At 30.2% G+C, this 18769-nt stretch overlaps 2 long non-coding RNA genes across 3 annotated transcripts in view; one reads left to right on the forward strand and one right to left on the reverse strand.

Annotated features, from left to right (window-relative positions):
* The window catches only part of LOC134256623 (uncharacterized), a 28571-nt gene extending 11182 nt beyond the window's left edge, over nt 1–17389 (forward strand). For both annotated transcript variants that reach the window (XR_009989761.1, XR_009989760.1), the window contains exons 2-6: nt 10995–11062; nt 12313–12535; nt 15841–15948; nt 16728–16812; nt 17279–17389. This is a non-coding gene — a long non-coding RNA (uncharacterized LOC134256623). The remainder of the gene's footprint in view (nt 1–10994; nt 11063–12312; nt 12536–15840; nt 15949–16727; nt 16813–17278) is intronic.
* LOC134256615 (uncharacterized) lies at nt 3195–9000 on the reverse strand. The gene is made up of 5 exons (XR_009989753.1): nt 8922–9000; nt 8483–8542; nt 8068–8139; nt 7122–7249; nt 3195–5689 (listed from the first exon to the last, which is right to left on the reverse strand). It is a non-coding gene; the product is annotated as an uncharacterized LOC134256615 (long non-coding RNA).
* Nucleotides 17390–18769: the final 1380 nt, after the last annotated feature.

Genomic DNA, 18769 nt, shown 5'->3' on the forward strand with positions numbered 1-18769 from the left:
CAGTCAAAATGGAGGGCATATATTTTTCTTTATTAGGCATAAAGTAACAAACACTCACCCAATCCATCAAAATTTTAATTTTTGAAGAAAAGGAACCCTACTTACTTTGTTGAGTTGACATTCAAATTTTTTGTTTGACAGGTAGACTAATAGTTTCTGACTAGTATAATGAGAACTTTATATTTAAGGGTCATCAGATTGTTCTGATATTTTGGTTAAGATATCTGCATGACATCAATTAATTTGTTCATACAAAGGGATAAGAGCTTTTCCAGGTTTCCTCTTTACTCAGATTAGATTGTGTCTTGTTAATATATCCAACATATAAGATACTCATCAAAGTCAAACAAAGGTAAATAAATGACCTTATTAAGTTTTTAGTCAAAAGGTCAAAGAGATGTGGACATCTTGTTTAATTGGACAATTGTTTAGTTAATATTCACCAAACTTCATGGATAGGTTAATTAAACAAACTTCATATATTTTGATTTTCAGGTCAAAGATCAGCACAATTTTTGCTATACCATTGTTGTCCATGAATATCTTAACACCTCTATTGACTTTTCAGGTTAAAGGTCAATACATTCCTGCTACAGTAAAACTTCATTATAAGGATCTCGTAGTGATATTCTTTATTTGTAAGGAATAAGGTAATTATAAAATCTCCTACTCTTTCTACAATATGTCACTGAATGTGCTCCTTTATTTTAGAGAGTTTTACAAGCAAATCATATACTGACTTTCAATCCTTCAAAATACAATTTATATTGAATCTTGAGATTCAGACTTTCAGACTTTTAGGCTTTCAGACTCTCAGGCTTTCAATCTTTAAAAACTTTCAAGCTGGAGGACTGAGTATTTTAATATTTATTTTGTAATTCTTGTCTTTTATGTCATTATGATTAATCCTTAGTAATTCAAACTTTTCATGTTTGTAAAACTATAGTGTGAAAGTACAGTGTTTGTGTAATCTTCTTAATATTTATCTAAAATAAATTTAATATGTGATGATCAAAATTTCCAAATTACCTGACCTGTACATATTTAAAGTTTCAATATCATACACTCTTGAATATCCTTAAATATCAATATATTGATTAAGCATTTGCTATCAACCATACACTTGTTAACCTAAGGAAGGCTCTTACCATATGTTAAACTCGTGGAATTCTTCAAGCAATTTTGAAGAATTTCTGTTATAAAGGATGCTAAAGACAAAAAACCCATAAATTTCCTAGAAGTAATAATTTTTAAAACTACATATCCACATTAAATTGGGGAACATTTGAAGAACCCTTTTCCTTTATAAAAATGTTCCCCAATTTAATGTGGATATGTAGTTTTAAAAATTATTACTTCTAGGAAATTTATGGGTTTTTTGTCTTTAGCATCCTTTATAACAGAAATTCTTCAAAATTGCTTGAAGAATTCCACGAGTTTAACATATGGTAAGAGCCTTCCTTAGGTTAACAAGTGTATGGTTGATAGCAAATGCTTAATCAATATATTGATATTTAAGGATATTCAAGAGTGTATGATATTGAAACTTTAAATATGTACAGGTCAGGTAATTTGGAAATTTTGATCATCACATATTAAATTTATTTTAGATAAATATTAAGAAGATTACACAAACACTGTACTTTCACACTATAGTTTTACAAACATGAAAAGTTTGAATTACTAAGGATTAATCATAATGACATAAAAGACAAGAATTACAAAATAAATATTAAAATACTCAGTCCTCCAGCTTGAAAGTTTTTAAAGATTGAAAGCCTGAGAGTCTGAAAGCCTAAAAGTCTGAAAGTCTGAATCTCAAGATTCAATATAAATTGTATTTTGAAGGATTGAAAGTCAGTATATGATTTGCTTGTAAAACTCTCTAAAATAAAGGAGCACATTCAGTGACATATTGTAGAAAGAGTAGGAGATTTTATAATTACCTTATTCCTTACAAATAAAGAATATCACTACGAGATCCTTATAATGAAGTTTTACTGTAGCAGGAATGTATTGACCTTTAACCTGAAAAGTCAATAGAGGTGTTAAGATATTCATGGACAACAATGGTATAGCAAAAATTGTGCTGATCTTTGACCTGAAAATCAAAATATATGAAGTTTGTTTAATTAACCTATCCATGAAGTTTGGTGAATATTAACTAAACAATTGTCCAATTAAACAAGATGTCCACATCTCTTTGACCTTTTGACTAAAAACTTAATAAGGTCATTTATTTACCTTTGTTTGACTTTGATGAGTATCTTATATGTTGGATATATTAACAAGACACAATCTAATCTGAGTAAAGAGGAAACCTGGAAAAGCTCTTATCCCTTTGTATGAACAAATTAATTGATGTCATGCAGATATCTTAACCAAAATATCAGAACAATCTGATGACCCTTAAATATAAAGTTCTCATTATACTAGTCAGAAACTATTAGTCTACCTGTCAAACAAAAAATTTGAATGTCAACTCAACAAAGTAAGTAGGGTTCCTTTTCTTCAAAAAGTAAAATTTTGATGGATTGGGTGAGTGTTTGTTACTTTATGCCTAATAAAGAAAAATATATGCCCTCCATTTTGACTGTATGGATTAAGAACTGTTTATATAATTGAATCAAACTTATTTCTTTCATGTCATTCTTAATGTCATAGTACCCATCATTCATAATATGTACAAGTCTCAATCCTAATAGATGAATCCACATTTTGTTTTTATTTCACATCACTTGGCGGCCATATTTGAGGGAAACTCAGAATTCTCTGTCCATGTTAATTTATGGTGTATACCTTCATCATTTGACATAACTCATTTGCTTTTTGTATTTTGATTGCCTAAATCAGAGCTATTCATACATAGAAAGAGGACAAAAAATGAATACAGTGAATTTATGGCAATAATACCTACATGTTTGATACATAAAAAAGATATATTTTTTTCATTTCTTTTTTACCTTTGGATTGACCCTGAATAGAGATACCATTTACTTTTTGGCAAGAGTAAACTATATACTGCTTGACTAAACATGGTTTGTATATTGAAATATGAAATGGTTTCTTTAATGCTTAAATCATTATACTCCTACTGTCCTAGTGAGAATTATGCTCAATCAACTTTGTGAAATATTCCCAACTTCCAATGCTTCTTATTTACATTTTAAAAAAAAAAACTGACTCAAATAAAATTGTTTGTTTTCTCATTTATTTTACAAGGAATTACATGCTAACAGTGAATCTAATCATTTTTAAAACTGGTTAAAGTAATGTTTACAATTGTCTAAAAATGCTCAAATGCAAGTTTATTTCATAAACAAATACCTTAAGTGTATAGACTAAATGTACTTATAGATTCAATATATAGACTAACCCCTTATAAATAGTAAAAATCATTTCTTAAACCTGATTTTCTTACCTATTCTCTCATGCATTACCTAATTTGAGTTGAGTATTCTCAAATTATTGATTACATGAACAAACAAATTTAAGACAAAACCACAATATATGCTGAATGCCCTGAAATGAAATGGTTACATATGTAAGATGTGTAACACATCATGTACAACTTTTAAGTCTACAAAATTTAAAGTTAACCATATTATACAATAAGACTACTTTTTTCAAAGTTATGAGAAATTCTCCACAAAAAATGTATTTATGCAAAAGATAAATTTTAGGATACAATTTTTAAAATACATTTTACATGAATCACATAGAGAACATATCAAATCATTTCTTTGTGGTTGTTTTCCATTGGGACATCTGTGAACAAACATTCTGTTTTGTCTTTTTTATTGATACATAAAAAGCGTCCAAAAATCATTTGGAATTGTTGTGTTAAACCCTGATACTCAGAATTTTAAGTGTTTTCTGATGTGTGCACTACTTAGAAATGTTTACAATGTAACAAAGATGAAACTCATAATTGATTTAATCAGCAATTATAAAGTCATCAGGTTTACACATGCTTTTCTAACACATCATGTACATTTTTTTTTTCTTCTAGTATGTCTTTGTTCACAAAAAATTGAAATCAACAGTACTTAGCATTCCATATTAAGAAATATGAACTCTAGCTATTAAAAATCTAAAAGTATATTTGTGCATCAATGCAATATGTTTAACAAAACAATCTCTGTCACTGTGATGAAAATTGTCTTCTTCATATAACATGCAGATGAAAAACTTCTTTGGATGATGTCATTTTCACATTTAGAAAAGAAACTAATTCAACTAAAACTAAAAGACAGTCATTAAAATTTTAAGGACATTAAAGGATGATATCAAGACTGAACTCCAGGAATTGATAAAATTCTACAATTATCATCCAAAGATGTATATGTTTGGATTTATTTTTTAATTCACAAGCAAATGATATGGTGCCATTTAATCTTTCAAACTTAAATTCTATACTTTTGATTTAAAAATTTCAAAAACTAGAGGAGTCTTCCCAATACCTATCTACACGTATTTATGACTGAAGGTATGTAAATCACCAGAGTTGCTGAACTGCACCATTTGAAAAGTCATATCCACATTCTTGACTTTTTTCCCTAAACCTTATTTCAAAACATAAATTATTCCAACCAGTCTTTATCTACGCAGTGATAATAAATTTTTTACAGAATTCTAAGGTATTACATAGTAATAGTCTTTAAACATCCTTGAACATAGTGCATATGATTTACATTTCAATCCTTTCCTAAGAATTTGCACCTAATTTTTATAAAGTCTATAAGTTATCACACAATGTTTAAGTTATTGCATTACAGGATTCAAATCAGTAATCTCATTTAGTAACTAACTTTTACCCAGGAGTAAATGATCCAAAAAATCTATAGAAATATCTTATTGATTCTTCATCTGTGTACTTATGATGTGAAGTTTGTAAGTTACAAATTATTGTCAAAGAAGTCATCTCAATAATCTTATGCTTTGACCTTGACAAAGTGTCCTAAACAAGAAAGTGTATTCCTACAAACATTCAATATGTAATTAGTATGATGAATATGATATGATAAAGATATTCAAGATATTATTAAACCACAGATTATGGGACACTTGCATCTTTATTGGGGGTCTTATTGAGACCAATTTTAAATTCAAAATTATAAAAATGATACATACACAAACAAAATATATTTACCATTCCAGGAAAGTTAAATAATAATATTAAATCCAGCATCTGAATATTTGTGTAATTTCTAGGGGGTTATAGAAATAAGATGAAAAATAAATGTATACTTCTCATACATAACAACAGTCTTCAATAGAAATTGGTAAAAATAAAAGTCACATTCAGATACTTTGAGGTCTGTGAGAATTAATTTTTAAAGAGTTCATGCTATCAGAAAATCATATTTTCAATAAAATTGTACTTGATTTGACTAGATCTCAGTTTAATAAATGGGTACATCTTATCCATAATTAGTGTCTGACAGTAAAAAGATACAATCCTGTTACTTTGTCATCCTGTAAACCACAGTCTATGATCGTACTGGTTAAAATGGTTGAAAATCATATTTATCTATGTGCTTCTTAAATCCTCCATCCACCTCCTGTTTGAGTTTCTTGTTTCAGTGTTTTAAGAGAGGATATTCTGTTAGTCTTTGCATAATCTGATAGTCTTTCACCATTCTAAGAGTAGACATAGATCATTTCCATAAGCCCTCACTAGAGAATCCTGAAAAATAAAAAAAAAATAATGTCTTAGTTAAAAATTTTTTTTTAAAAAATGTAATATAAGCTCGGAATTCTAAATATAGACAAAAAGGGTATAAATACAGGTTGTAACATAAGATTTTGACTTTTCATATTAACCATGGGTAACACCTCCAGTAAAGAAAAGAGTAAAGGAATGAGTAAAATTCAGTTTGGAGAGAGAATTCTTTCAGGGAAAGATATAGACAGAGGTATACCAGTTAAAATAAAAAAAGATGGCACTATTGAGATCATTTCTCAACAAGAATATAATCAATTAAGTCCAGAGAAGGGTGATCCTAATGTTGTCAGAGATTACATAGAAAGACCCTTGATTGTAGAAGAAGCTAATGAAGAATATAACCATTTATTACCAAAAGAGGGTAAGAATTACTTGGATTACCCTGAAAGACCTTTGACTAGAGAAGAAGTCAAGTTTATAGATGATAAGAGAAAACAGTTGTCAGAAAAAATGTTGTTAAAGACACATGAATTTTAGCCCACAAAACCATTGGAGATACAAGGATTACAAGATACAAGGATTAATGGAGGAAGTCCAAACTGAACTCTTGGAAGACATTAAGGCTCATTATGAGAGTAACTTTCCAGTGTTTGTTTATTACAAAATTATGTATTCTGATTAAAAAAAAAGTTTTCACTTTCATTTGTTGTGCCTTTGACCATTTAAATTGACCTTATGGTCAAGATTGTGATATATACACTCTGATAATCATCTATGATGTCTCTATGATGTTTACCTCAAAAGATTGAATCAGGGTATTTGTGTTCAAAGAGCTGAAGAAACTTAATACAGACAGATCTAAGATTTTGGAAGCATACATATTAATGAGGTTAAAGGGGATATAACACTTGAATTCATTACTACATTATTAAAAAGAAAGAACACAAACTCATAGAAATGATATTGAAAGTACCTTTTATGAATAAAGTGTCATGCTCCAAGGTATATTTTTTATAAACAGGAGAAGGTTTACAACAGTCCCATGCACTCATAAGAAGATCTTGGTTAGTAGATCTTGCTATCTTTACCAACTATGATATTAAGGAACTGGGGGGGGGGTGGGGTGGGGGGGTTACAAATTAGCCATATTTAACTTATTCTTTAGATATGCTATCTTCAGCTGTTAACTATCATTTGGCAAAGAAAACTTTCATACATTTTAGTTTCAACATTTGATCATGCATTTTTGTATATATATTGAAATGGAGCTCTTCTTCTTCTTCTATAGGAGATCAATATAGTCTAAAAAATGACCATGACCACCAAGCCCTTTTTATTTAAATATATCATTTACATATCAATTCAAAATTATAAACATGCATATGTAAAAAAAAAAAAAATAATAAAATAATAAATAAATATATATTACAATTGTATCTCATTGAAACTTTACCTTCAAGTTTGTGTGTTTCTATGTTGGCTGACTAACTGTGTATTTCCAAAGGAAGAGCAGACAGTCTGAACTTCATAGAGAATGGATTATAGATGGTTAGGAACAAAACATATCTTCCAGGTTGAGGACTGTATAGAAAATAAAACCATTTTGTTAATATGACAGAGTACTGTGTGAAACAATACATGTTTAAAAATTGAACAAACATGTACAATGCCAAAAAAGTTCATGAAAATGTTTGTTTTTTAATCTCAAAACAAATTGTTTTTAACATTAACTCCAGATGAGAAAAGTTCATCATGTTATCTTTAGATAATAAAAAAAAGCACAATTACTGTATTGATATCACAAATAAAATGATTATCAAATTAATTATTTAGACACTAAAAGATTTTTTATTAACAACAGATTCAATTTTGATTAATATCTGTCAGTACTGCATACAGAAAAATACATCTTTTTTAGCATCATTACAGTACAACATGTAGTCCTTAATTTTTTGAAAAGCTCATTACTAAGAAACAAAAGTGAAAATGAAAATATATGTATGCCATATATCCCACATATTTAGAATCAAAACAAAAAGTAAATAACTTAGGATTAATCTTTTGTAAATTCCTCCTTTTCTCTTATTAGATTCCTAATTAATATCTCTTTGATCACCATTTAGTAAGTCTGAATTCCATGGCCATGGGTAACATACATAATGAATTATGAAATTAAATCATATAATTTATACAAAAGGACTTATTAAAATTCTGAAGATCCCTTAATCATGTGTTAATATATTTTAGGTTAAATAAGGGTGTGCTTATATGAATGTAAGTTAGAGACAACAGATCACATAAGTATTACACAGTAATTAAATTAACCATATAATCATGCTTAAATGCAAAGATGACCTTCATAGGAAATTTAAACAATCTAAAAAACAAGACAAACTTACCAGAGATATCCAAATATATGCCCAATAAGTCTATCCATTAAATAATCCAGTGAAATAACATCTCAGCTGATCCTGAAAAAAATCATACAATTCAGTGATACACAATTAACCTCATTTAACAATGTAAGTAAAGCAAAGTAATTTACAGACAAAAGGGATAGAAATGTAAAAGATACCATGTATTTTACCAAAATTTAGTGAACATTTTTCTGATTTAAATTCAATATCATGGAATGACCCATCATAGAATTATTAAATGCACTCTGAGTTACATGCAAATTATACCTGTAAATCACATGAAATGAGGATAAATACAGTACATTTACATTCAAAATAGAACTTTACATATAAATCATGGTTAAATGCAAAGATATGTCCATCATAGGAAATGTAAACAAAACAAAGACAAACTTACCAGAATTATTCAATTATATGCCCAATTAAATAATCCAGTGAAACAACATCTTAGCTGATCCTGAAAAAAAGCATACAATATTCAGTGATACTCAATTTAACCTCATTTTACAAAGGAAGTAAAGCAACAATTGACAGACAAACAGGACAGAAAAACATGTTTAAATGTAATGCAAAATAATATCTCTTATATATGGATACCTATACTCTAATCAATCATATTAAATGTCATTCGTAAAATGTATTTTTTAAGACAGATTTATTTAGGATAGACTTTTTAAATGATAACATGAATAGCACGCCATACTTTAACCACATGTCAAAACATTCTCTCAAATTACACAGAAATGGATTATTTAGCATAACTGACATTAAACATATAGGTGAGCAATAACATAATCACAATCATAAACAATGTGAAACAACTTTAAACGACCTACACTGTGGATTACAAGCCTTTTTCACTGGGGTAAAATCTTGCTGAAATTCGCTATGGCCGCCCGAAACCCCGAACCCGAATGTATAAAAGATGAAGTCATACAATAACATAACACTGATGTGGTATTACATGATTTTTTTTTTAATTTTATTTCTTAAAAACTATAAGGGGAGTTTACCAAAAAAAAAATTTATAAGAAAAAAAAAAATTAAAGTTATTTTAAAAAAGTTAAAAGATAAAAAATTTAAAGTTAATTTTAAAAAAAGTTTAAAAAATTTAAAAAGAAATTCTAAGTTTTTTTAAAAAGTGACCTGGTGTTATAACTTGACAGACATAACACACACATGTTTTTTTGTATTGTGTGTTATTTGTTATTGTCTTTCAGTAAAAAAATTCAGTTCAAACTGGTTAGGCTGGCTAGACTAGGCTGTCTAGACTGTAAATGAAAAAGTGTGACGTCATAATCACATTGTATTTATACAGTGGATGACGTCACAATGCATAGGTAAGTTTATCGTACTTTTTGCACACGGCACTTTATAGAGGGTACAAACAGGTATATAAGAAAACACAGGTAAAAGGTATATTTCTTTTGCACACGACCCTCAGTTTTTTGCACACGGCTCCTTTATAGATGATGGAACAGGTATATAAAGCCCAGGTAAAAAGGTGCACACGGCTCATAGCAGGTATATAAACTAAAAAACTGTAAAATTTGATGATCATTCTGCGTGAGCACTTCGAACTGGACACAGGTGAAAAAAAGAAAGCAAGGATGAATACTTCAGAAAATTCCCAGTATTATGTGACACCTGAAGGATATGTAGGAGCTCCCATGACAGAGATAATAAAGGATGCAGTGGAATTGGATTTGAATTTGGACATGGTTAATTTTCCTGAGGACATGAATAAAGAAGAAGATATGAGCATTTTAAACACTACTCTGGACGGAATTGTGAACATGCTATCTGCTCTGGATAACAAACTAAATCAAATGAACACCAAGATGAATGATGTGGATGACAAGGTGAATAAATTGAACAGCAAGGTGAGTGCTCTTGAAAACAAGATGGAAAAACTGAAATGTCATAACAGCAGTGGATTTTGTTACATTAGTGGATTATTATCACCAATCACAAAGTCATTCACGGGGAAAGAGACAAAAATGAGAGAAGAAGGAGGAAACATTGACCAGAAAAAAGAAGGGACCCAGGGCGGATCAGGAGAGAGTAAGAAACAAATGGAGCCATGCTATGTATCGGTAAAAGACATAGAAAGAAAACCTAGGGAAACCAAAAGGAAACTACCCCAGACCAGTGAGAAGGCCCAGAAGAAACAGAAAATGTAAATTGTATGTATATTTTCACTTGAATAAAATCTGTGTTCTAATCTGTATTGTGTGTGTTCTTGTTTTCACTAAAACCAGTTCAAACCGGTTAGGCTAGACTGTCTACACTGTGAATGCGTGACGTCATAATGACATTCTTGAAATGTTTTTTGCACACGGCGCATTTTTTACCTGTGCAGTCAGCATAAAAACAAAAAAAACGTAGTACCAACGTACCAATGTAAACACAGTGTAAACACCCAGTATTTAAGGGGGAGGGGATATATGTACTGACACACCTAGCCCCTAGGGCTAGGGTTAGTTAGGGTTAGGGGCTAGGGTTAGGGCTAGGGGATAGGGTTAGTTAGGGTTAGGGGTTAGGGTTAGGGTTAGGGTTAGGGTTAGGGGGCTAGGGTTAGTTAGGGTTAGGACTGCACTCAGTTGACCCCCCTTTCCCCTCAACCAATCAAATCACGTGATTTTCTCTCAGCCAATCAGAATCTTCCGCACTAGCGGGACTCCTTATACTACTGTTGTCTTTATGATCCAATGCTGACATTCTATTACAGAACTTATACATAAAGAATTCTACATATGACACAGAGTTTGAGCTAGGGCAATAACTTTCAAATTGGATATCGATGTTACATCTCTTTTATTCATGCGTATATTAGTGCAATAAAAGCTATGAAATAGGAAGTGCATAAATTATACATGTTGCAAAAAAAAATTATTTTTGTTTTACAGGATACCTTGAACGAATGTATAGGATGACTGCTGATATAACTGTCAAACTTCTGCTCACACTATTAGTGGTAGGTTCGCATTTTTCTATTTGCGCACGATATATAGTGAATTACACTTACAACGTTTCATCTATAATTATAATCTTGCTGCAAGTGCGTTTAATAGTCGCACATAAAAGGAGAAATGGCTTATGAATATTAAAGTAAAGGAAATATTATCTGTTTATGAAATATTTAAGGAAAAAACGATTAAACGGAAAGAAGATAGATTAATTTGTATTTTTTAAATTTTTTTTATATGTATCGAGGAATAAATAGAGGATATTCAATGTTTTGTAGTTGAATATGAAATTTATTTCACGAGTGGGACAGGATTTTTGATATTTTCACAAGTGCGAAGCACGAGTGAAAATATCAAAAAATCCTGTCTCATGAGTGATATAAATTCAATATTCAACTACAAAACATTGAATTTTCTGTTTATTACATTTTTAAATAAAAATTCTTTGATTTTTCCTTTGCATCTGTCTTTTTGTAATACAGTCACAGGCTCGTGACGTTATAGTTGAGCGGTTGAGACGTCATAGCTATGTGAAGTAAAACACTGTACACATTAATTTAGCAACATAATTTTGGTAATTTTGACAGTTTTATTCGCTGTCAGAATGGTTTATTTATTTCTATCTATCTTATATTAGGTCAAGGAAGATATTTTTCAATCTTCATTATTGGAAGGGAAATCGAGAGTTTTCCCGCACTTCTGACATCCTTTCACACTGTGACAGGATATCATTTTGATATCCTTTCACACTGTGACAGGATACATGTATCAGTTTTATTCAATTAATAAATCACAGTATTTCACGGGTAAAAATGTAATAAACTATGAATATCTTTTATTTTTTGCGGTCTAAAAGCAGAAAGTGAAGGTCACAAATCTATGTACGGGACATGAGAAACAGATCTCTATATGTTATATCAAGAGTCAGTTAGCGGTTGCGATTATTTTGATTTTTAAATTCAAAAATTCAAAAAACCAAGTAACATACATGAATATTGGCTTTTAGATAGTGTTTTATTTTTACAAAGAAACTTAAGTTCACCTGATGAACCTCAGAGACTTTATCTTGACTTTACCAGTTGTTTTTATTATTGCAAATATGTTCATTATAATTAATTGATTACTTCTGGCTTTCAGGAGATGCAAAAATTCCCTGTGGAATCTTTACTGAAAAAAAAATTCTTAAAATAAAGAAGAATTGTATATGTTGCGATGCATTTGCACTTGTGTCGTTAGTTTTTTTTTTTTTTTATTAAAGAAGGATGTTTTATCTGAACCCTGCATAACATCAAATGAAACGTTGAAGTATGTTGACCACTGTCCAACGACCAGGAAGGAATGGCAAGAGCAATCTCTGCAGAAAAACTGCAATAAGATAAACCAGAACTGTACGTAGAGGAACAATTTCCAGTACCACTGCTTAATCAATGAACTAGTAAATCAAACAGTTGAAGTATGTGCTCCAGTTACAGAAATACTTGGTAAGTTAAGCAAAACAACATAAAAATGTTCAAGTTTTCAAACATCAATGTTTCAAAATATCAACTGGTCGATATTTTAGATTCTGTTATACGTACAATTTCGACAAGCTTTAATACACTTATTGTTTTGTGTAATTTATTTATAACAAACTGCCGGACAGTAGCTTATAGGTCTGAAGAAATATTTTGGATGGACAGCAAAATACATGTAGCTGACAGTGCAATCAAAAAATGTAATTATTTACTTTCATACGGTTCAAAAAATTAGGTTTCTTATTTTACGCTGTCATATCAAGATACTATGCGCATTTTTTTATTGAATGCTATTTACTGCTTTTTCAAAATGTTTTCAAGCAGAAATTTATCATTGTTCATAGATGGAGATCATCGAAACCTATTAACATGGTTTACATGGTAATCGTTACAATCCACTCATTGTTATGTTTTTATAACACAAACATCGCACAAAAGTAAGTTTTAGTTTTTGAGTAAATGCCTGATATTTTTTTTCTTTCAATTTTCCCATAATAAAAATCAAATATTTTTAATAAGAAACGTTTTATTTTCTCAGTTTTTATTAATTTATTAATATGTCTTTGGAACCCTTAATTCTTATTGACGATCACCCCCCCCCCCCCCCCCACAATACTGTGTATGCAACATTGCTTTTGATCAAATAAACACTGAATAAATAAGCACCATCGCAGAAATTATTTACTCATATTTAAATCAATTACAATTAGTTAAGCTTAATGATATGAAACGTTTGTCTTGGTTAGAAAAAAATTCGTATTCAATATTAATTCGCAAAAATGATCATGTCAACAGAATTTGTAGACAATGACAATGACAATGATTTATTCTCTTAAATGTACAAACATACATTGTAGAGAGGAGGTAGGAAAAGGTATAAACACATACAAAAAATATAATACGTGCATTATAAACAGTACAAAGTATTATGTTCAAGTTCATGTCAATTATTTTCATCTATAATTTGATTGACAATCAATAAAAATTTACATGATTTTTTCAAAGTTGCTTAAATTTCTTTATATTTGGTCTGGATTTGAAAGAGTTCAGTATCATCACCTTTATTCTTATAGATAAAAATTATTTCACCACACAACCAATCGGATGGGAAACAACCACTGTCAAGAATTTTGTTGAATATTTTTTGATAGAGGGTCACCATTATGTTGCATGAGCTTTTAATATATTCATAGTATATGTCATCACTTCCACATGATTTGTTTCTTTTAAGATTTTTTATACTTTGCATTATTTCATCACAAGTTATCGGTTCATTTATAGACTCATTACACTGTAAATTAGAAAGAATATCTATATCCTCATTTGATAAACATAGTCAGGTATTTCATTATCTTTTTCCATATTTAAATCTTTAAAAAAAATCATATAATTCCTCAGCAGATGCATTTACATTTTTTCTATTTTTTTGCCCAGAGTTATTATTTTCCTATATTCTTTCGGGTTTGTTGATTTTAGTTTTTTCAATTTTTCTTTCGTTTGATTTTCATGGTTATTTACACACATGTTCAACAATTTTTTTTTTATATTTTTTCTTTGCTATACATATAGTCTTTGAGATCGTTACTTCTATTTCTCTGGTAGCGTTTTTTAGCCTTACGAAATGTTTGTCTTGCGTTGTAACATTCTATTGTAAACCATGCATATGGTTGGTGAAAATCTATCTTTGATTTTCTTCGATTATTATTTTTTATCCCTAAAGTTTCTTTTGCACTTGATATAAGAATGTTACAGGTATCGTCTACAATTTTGTCAACAAAATCTAGATCGATTTATTCTTCTTTAATATTGTCAAGAATTCCACATAAATTGTTAATTTCAATACTTTTCTGACCTAATTTTTCAAGAAAAATGTGTTGCAATTCGTCATTCCAACCTTTAGCCTTTTCTTGTTGTTCGCTATTACATGTATTTTCATTATTAGTATTTCGTTTCTCTTGGTTAATTGTCAATGATAGTTCTACATGAAAAGGATTATGGCAATCAGAGTAAAGTTTCGAAAAATCATGAACTTCGAATTTTTTAACAACAGTCAAAATTTCAGTATTACCTATGCAATAATCTATTACACTAATACCTTTACATGTAGTTTTCCCAATACATCTATCATTTCCCATACGACCATTCAAAACTAATAGATCAGTATGTTTACAAAAATCGAGTAAAAGTTTGCCAAAATTATTCTTGACTAGGTCTTTTGATGACCGTTGCGGTGGGATATTAAGTAAGTCTAATATTGTACATACAAACTTTCAGGTAAAAAATCAGAATAAGTGTCACAGTTAGTAATGTAATCATGGTCTATTCCAGTTCTTGCATTAAAATCACCAATTAAACAAACAAATTTACGAGTTGTTAGAAAAACGAACATATTCCTCCAATTCTTCAAAAACATCACAAGATACATATTTAGAATTTTCAGGTGGTATGTAAACGGCGCCTAAAAGTAATGTTTCATTTAACACTTTTTTAATTAAGGTTGAATTTTAACCATAAACAATATTTACTTGCAGAATCTATTAGTTCTAATGAATTGACGAGTGTTTCTCTAACAAAAACAACAATACCACCCGATTTAAAGCGAGATAACTCGCGACGGTGCTTTCCAAACATTTTAAAACCAGGTATTATTACATGATCTGTGTTATCAGTTTTAGATTCATTTACGCATATGATATCATAATTTGTGAAATATTCGATAAATTCTGTACAGTTAATTTTACTTATTAAACCACAAACATTAAGTGAAACAATTTTAAAAGAGGATATTTCACCACAGGATAGGCGTCCATCCTCCTCAAATCCCTAGTATCCTGGTTGTCCTAAATGAGTGAAGTCCATTGGGGCGGATCCTCTGACGGGCTCCTCCGTTGGGGCGGGTCCTCTCACGGGTTCCTCTGGGTCGCTATTCTGGAACTCCTCGTCATAGTCTGGATCGTACAACTGACCGTTGACGTAAAGTTTGTCCCTGACCATCCTAACCGTGTAGACGGATATTAAGTTAAAATCGCGGATCTCATTAAAGTACTAATAACTGATTTGCGACATTTTTCGTAATAGAATTAGAAAATGTTATGAAAGGGCATTGGTACTTTACGTCACATTTAGAAAATGCTATAAATTAAAGTCTCCAACAGTGCTTGTAAAATATACACATCTCTAAATATTTAGCACTTGAAACGTGCATTAGATGTGTCTAAGTCAATCAACCATTTCTTCGGGACAAATTGAATTGTTCTTTTATTATTTTACAGGGCATAAATGTGCAGAGTATAACGTTATTGGAACAAGAATTCAGGATAATGCAGTTTTGAATTGCACAGATTGTCCATTCAGATTCAATTCAAACGAGGCTTTTAAATGTAAGAATCTCTAATACTTTAATATTTCAAGACTTGTGAGATACACAATGTTTTTGAATCTTAAGATTAAGTTACACAATATCTTGCAATAAACACATTATAAGAAATTTTAAATAACAAAATATCTGAATATACTGTGAAATCACTAATTTTTGTGGGGGTTAATTTACGTTGTTTTGCATGTATGAAGAGACCCACGATTTTATATCTACCATGAAATGTAATTTTTCAAAGATATTACTACACAAAATTTCTTCTGACATCAACAAAATTAAATTCCCACAAACCCATATTCTTTCCTCAAACCACAAAATTTGACCCCACGAAAACATTTGATTTTACAATTCACTAGTAGTATTTGAATTCTAGAGTCCTATGAAAATTATTACAAGTCGTCAAGGAGTACTGCTATAAATATTCTAGTATTCTTTATACTAAAACCACATACTATGTGTCCTCAATATCATAAATTAGCACTAATATTTATTATTATAATTATCATTAATATTATTATTAAACACAGCAGAAAATTGCATCTATCTTGAACGTATATTCATTCTGTTACGTACATTTTCACTAATATATTCACTATAACACTTACGAGCACGTTACTTTCATTTACCTCACTTACTTGGTGCACTTAATTTCAACACATTTTATGAGCGAAATTCATTTAAAAGGTAAATATATAATAATACACATTTTTCATAACGTTTGAAACATGCATTGCATGATCTTACTCTATTTAAGATACCGGTATTTGATATTTTCTTTTTCAGATCAACAGTGCTACCAAAACGCCATTCAACGCCAGGCAACAGAAAACGGGACTGGAGCGCAGTGTGATAATTTAACAGAAGACAAGTACACACATTCTCTCTCTCTCTCTCTCTCTCTCTCTCTCCTTTGTGTACAATATATGATTTTGTTTGAATTAGTTGTATTCTTTGTAAAAAAAAAACATGATGCTTTTTTGTTTGATTTCACTTTATTATTTTTTTTGGGGGGGGGGGGGGTTATCCACTAAAACTAATTTGCTTTTTCTTATGAAAACCAAGGCTGTTAAACAATCAGTAATCAACGCTCAGCGATACATCTGCATAAATTTTTGCCTGAATGAAACATAAATTGATGTACAATTCAGTTATGCAATATTTCACAAATTTAATGCTATATGACTGTTGATACACATATACACATTAACAATAAAATGTGTATTGCAGAAATGAGGGTACTATATTTTTTTCCGACAGCTGCGACATAACGTCTTATACTAACATCCAGAAACCATTTAAATTTTGAAAATAGGTCAGTTGATATTTTATTGTAGGGTCTCTTTTTTTGCCTGTCTCACTGCACTCGTAGTTTCAGTTGTCATCAACATTGCATTTTGTGTCGCTTTTTCCTATTTTCGACGACGGCATCCAAAGAAAAAGAAGTCTGGTAAGATAAAGAAATATGTTGATTAATATATCTTGTATCTTTAAGATTGAGAAATTTAAAAATGCACGTATTTCTATGTGGTGTAAAAATGTATCATATAATGGCACTCATATTTATTTAAAGTAAGAAAGAGAATGATTTGTTCTCGGTTTGTTTTAATTTACAAATAAAAATAAAAACCTCTGAAATTATTTTTACAGTAGTTTGCCACGAATGAGTCTACAAACTAGTCAATTGCATTACTCTTAGAAAATTGAGTGGAAAATCAGTCGTTAAATGAGGTCGTATCACATTAAATATCCAATTCAAATAAATTTTCCAATTTTTAATATGAATCTCTGTTAGATACCACGGCTTCTCATGGAAAAAGAATAACCACCCAAAAAGAAATTATCATACTGTCAAATAAAGATTTTTTCAAGCTTAAAAAGTAAAGATAAACATAAAATAAATTGATCTCGAACTTATTTAAAAGGATAGATAGAGGAAATATAGGAAACGCATCATGCAGCGAAACAGCGATAAGAAAACAACAACGATGCCATCGGTCTATAGAATATTGTTTAAACGAGTAAAAAACAGACACGTGGTATCTGGGAGGGGCAGGTTACCATCCCGAACGCACAGGCTCTTTACTATTAATTTGCATGATATGTCGATGTGATTGAATGTTTGGTGGTGCCCCCGACTTTTTCTGGGTATGGGAAAATACTCATATATCAATGTATTAAATATAATTTCTAATGAAATCAGTCGGAGACACCCCCCCCCCCCCAAGCACACATACACACACCCTCACACACACACAACAATTAAGCATCTCTAACAGAAGACCTTACTGTTTCCTATTACTTTCTTTTTTCCTATCGTTGTACTAATTTCTATCTATTTTGAGTTAGCGATTTCTTGAAAACGGCTTTATAGGCCTGGTAGATACTGATATAATCCTAAAGATAGGAAATTTATTGCTTTGGTGACATCTTCTAGTCGTGCGTTACAATGGATTTTCTGTTTAAAATTCTAATTTTTATCCTGCCCTTAAAAATGTGAAAATGTATATTGTTTTCATAAAAAATGTTCATAAATGAGTCCTACACGATCGGGATAAGATGAGGCCACCTAAGCAAATTTTAACAAAAGAGTTGTGTTGAATATATATAGGGAGTATCCAGTATTGCCAGTATACCAAATACTAAACTTAAACGTTGTCTTGTATAAGGAATATATAATGAAAATATTGTGACATAAGTGGCACAGCCATTTTGCGAAATCATTTTTTAGAAGTCCAATTATACTGCATAATTCATTTCAATTTTCATAGGAATTAAGATATTATATTGCTTTGATTATAGATGAAAATTATGAAGGGACTGAAGGG

Source organism: Saccostrea cucullata, unplaced genomic scaffold (assembly GCF_032062105.1).
Source record: "Saccostrea cucullata isolate Sc308-1 unplaced genomic scaffold, CSIRO_AGI_Scuc_v1 ctg1604, whole genome shotgun sequence".
In the NCBI taxonomy this organism is placed as follows: Eukaryota; Metazoa; Mollusca; class Bivalvia; order Ostreida; family Ostreidae; genus Saccostrea; species Saccostrea cuccullata.